Source organism: Lampetra planeri, chromosome 35 (assembly GCF_965212315.1).
Source record: "Lampetra planeri chromosome 35, kcLamPlan1.2.h2, whole genome shotgun sequence".
NCBI classification, from domain to species: domain Eukaryota; kingdom Metazoa; phylum Chordata; class Hyperoartia; order Petromyzontiformes; family Petromyzontidae; genus Lampetra; species Lampetra planeri.
The window spans coordinates 2,153,728-2,157,975 of NC_136141.1; positions in this window are offsets into that span (position 1 = coordinate 2,153,728).

A 4,248-nucleotide genomic window follows, 5' to 3' on the forward strand; every position below is an offset into this window, starting at 1 on the left:
AGTGTTTAAATACTACAACAATCATTGCAGAAGTATCTTCGTTTTATCTAGTTATTATGTTTACATGGCATGACCCAAAAGGCGATGTTGAGCATGTTAGGTACAACATACTGAGTCGGTTCATGTTAAAAGGAATGGTAATGATAAGAAAAAAATGAAATACTCGTTTTATAAAGGAAACTTTTTAAAGCTTTATTCACGTGTGGACATATAACTCTAAATAACAGTGACATCCTTTCATGTAATTGACTGCTACATAGCACAGAGCTTTGCTTCTCAAGAGTGGGTTTAATTGTGTTGCTTTATAAATGGTAAAAATGTTTTGGAATGCTGATAAACTTCACATTTGATTTTACACTATAATTGAATGGCTCATAGAATGACAGATTTTAGGTGTCGAGTCCTGCTTCACACATTGGGTATTCATGTACTATACCCAAGATTACACATAAGCCTGTTTGAACACACTTTCAATTGTGTTCTCTGTGCACAAATAACAAGTGAAATTGTTAATGTTTGTTAAAGTTTGTAATTTCTTCTTATTTTTTTCATATCTGAATTCATTTAAAATGTCTGCAGAAATGAATTTACAACTGTAAAGTTGAGTAGAGTTAAACATTTTCCAAAAAATATTTAACGTGCAGTAAATCAGAACTTATTTTATATATTCTATTGTACAGCACCTGTAATTCTGTATCGGCATGACAGATGTGAACAGATGTGAATGTACTGTATTTCAATATGGTATTTTCTTCAACTTAAAATGTTACATTTTTGGTACTCATTTTTATAAAAATAAGTTAAGTCATGTATTCATTTTTAAATGTTCACACCTTTACAATGCAGTGAATGAGTTAAGTTACTAAATGTGTATAAATATGTAGAATACTTTTTTAAATAAATAAATAAAACGCACCATATAAGCACTTGTGTGCAGTTCATGTACTTATGTGTCATGCGAAGGAGTTTGGATAACATTGCTGCATGGGAACCTGTTTCATCGTCACATTTTCATTATATCGCCATATCTTACTGTACCACCTCTAAGTGCATCACAAGCTCATAAATATAAATATTAAGTAAACAACAAAAGGAAAGCATCAAGTGTAACTACTCTCCAATACAATGAGGAACACTGGTAACTAATTTCAGTTGGTTCACTTTAAAAAACAAAGTACCCTTACTAAGTGCATAATTACCATACAATAAATCAAGGTAACCAGGTATAAACACTTAGGCAATACGCCAACTTATGATTGGTCTTACAGCTGTGTTCGGTACTGGAGAGAGCTGAATCATGGTGTTTTACTCCTCAACCCTGCTATACATATTGGCTGCGAGGAAGGATTCCATGGAATGAGGCTGACGTGTCGGCCTTGCCTCCACGAAAGGCGGACTTCTCTCCACTTCACACCAAATAGTACTCTCTCCATTGAAAGGTTTACCATGCGCACACCATTTGAACTGCTTACTCGGCATCGTGGCTGCTGTCCGGTGGTCCTATCACAAGACGAAACAATACCAAAGTAGAACATAAGGTGCTTGGTTCTATGGCATTAAAGTTGGGGAAAAAAATGTATAACACACTTAGTGTGTAGTCTTAAATACAAAAGGAGTTGATCGTCTTATGTATAACCTTGACTTTTGTATAAAAAAAAAAAGACCAAAAATTTTCACCATGCTCATCTCATGTTTTAGAAATGTCGAAACCTTTGTCCAATTACTCTGTTTTAAGTTAAGAGTTGGGAATAGTCGTTTTGTAAATTTGGGCAGGGATATACTTTGACTTTAACTTGTTGATACACTGATAAGGTGACACCTCACAATGTTAAACTCACTTGCTTGGCAATTGCACCATTATCCTGTGCCGTACCATCCCTGTTCATCATGAAGCTCCACAGTTTCGCCTTGTCATTATTTCCATCCTCAGTTTTGGTTGCATTAACAGGAAGGCATGGAGTTATTTGTATCCTACAGATCCATTCAACCATCAAGCACAAGCAGAGATACGTTAATATTCTGGGTCTTTTAGCAGGCGGATTGTGGGCCCGCCCAGCTGCAATCACACTAAGGTACAATATTGTTTGGCTATACTTATATAGCATTTTCTAATTTGTGTAATATTGTCCTCAAACCTACACCATCAATTCTAGATTTGAAGCTTTCGTGACTGCAAGGATTCATATTCCTGGGTTTATTTCCTTACCTACGTGACTTTACCGAAAAAACCCAAGAATATATACACCATCAAGTTAGTTGATTTGATCACCCATTGCTGGTTATCCTCTCCTCTCTGACGTGTGTACTCCTTTGGCTGAAATAATATCACCAGTCTCATCTATCAACCATCATCCCTTCCAGCGATGTCCTGCCTACGTCCATTTAATTTTCTTAACAGTCAATGGCTCTAATTTGTATGTCTGGTCAATGATTATCCTTTTTCTGTTTCTCATGCTTATTTGTGTACTTTTCAGCTTTTGTCAGTGTTCACGTGTCTGATGAATGTCGTGGCAGATAATATGTACCAATTGTAAACTTCCTCCTTGCAGCAGGTTTGTATTTTGCTTTTCATTGTCAATTTCATTTTTCCAAAAGCTCTTAATCCTGCTCTTAGTTGCCTGTTAATTTCATCACATTGATCCTGGTCCCCTTTCATGACGTTGCAGTAGATAAATATTGTGTAAACGTTTTCAATGTTTATATTCGCAGTTGACATCAATGTTGATATTGTCAAAAATGTATTTTGTTTTACTTTGTCACTTGATGTACGAGTGGTCCTGACCACCCTTAAGTGCAAACTTAATTGTTTTTATATTAACTCCCTATAGAATTGCTTAAGTCATTGTGTACTCAGGCCCCAGAATCTTGAGTTGTATAATGACATTATCAACAGCTGTCATAGTATTATTGAAAACTTTTTTTTGAAGACAAGCATTTTGCATTATTAATCTATATGCAAGGATTCATGTAGTTTAGAAAAGACCATTTGAACTCACGTATCCAGCTGTGCCTGCTTGCTCTTGAGATCTGTAAACGGAGTCTGCATTGATCCATCGTATTTGTGCCCCAAAGTGTTCTTCGAGGTCATTCCAGATTTTTTACGGCTGCCCCGGCGACCCATAATTTTGCTTGGATGAGGCAAGTCGTGTGGGTTCATGGAAAACGTGAAGCGTCTATTTGCAAGCAAGTCGACGTTCAGTGCACCATCTGTACATGTATCCACCACCTGTCCAGAAATCTACAAACGGTGACATGCCAGCTTCATTCAATGACATCACGTGGACATCAGTGCCAGGTGTTTCTTTTACAGCACTTCAGGTGACTATAAGGACTTTTACATGGTTGAAATTTGAAAATTCAATAAACAAAATAAGAGAATTATCCCTTGATAGAGGGCGTCACTATTGAGGAAAAATGGAAAATCCACTTTTTAAAAGCCTGCAGACCTTTGATCATACGACCAAAGGGGTTAAGATTAAACTGCGACGTTGTTGTTACAAGCATTTTTATTAAGTTTGACAACTGGACAAATCATATTATGCCATGTTCCATAGCAAAGACAGCATCTTTAAAGCAATGCTATATTAACTGTAATTAAAAAATTGTAAATCACCATACTCCAATTCATAGGGATATGTAACTTCAGTACTTACCACTTTTTGTGGCAACTGAACATCGTCACCCTTTTTTCTGCAACCATATGTGAAAAATTACAATGGCAAACCTGTGAGCACCAGGTATTGTGCAACGATGCATATTGTAAAAAAAAATGTCAGTAATCATTCTATTAAATGTTTTTTTAGACAAAATTTTACATGACCGGGAGAAACTTTATTGTGTTAGTGATCACAATGAGGCAGGTGTTTCTAACAAATATATTTCAGGATATAGACTGGTATCACCAACATTTGAATGTTCAAGTGTTTGAGCCTTTATACGTTTTGACTCTCTATGCTGCATTAGCCAGTGTTGTCAGGCTGGATATATGATAGGCTAACATAATGGATGCACTATTTTGAATGTATCTAGGTAGCGTTCCTAAAGCAGTATTGGTTAACAAGTACTTGGCACAATTACATATTAATATGGCACTACCATATGAATGTGGAATTTTCATCTGACGCAAGGCTTTATATTTGCACTTATGTGAACCAGGGTTACCAAGTGCCCTGTTTTTTCAAAAATCATCCTCTTTTTTATGTTTTTTTTCAGTTGCACAATAAATAATACACCACTTGAAACAATGCA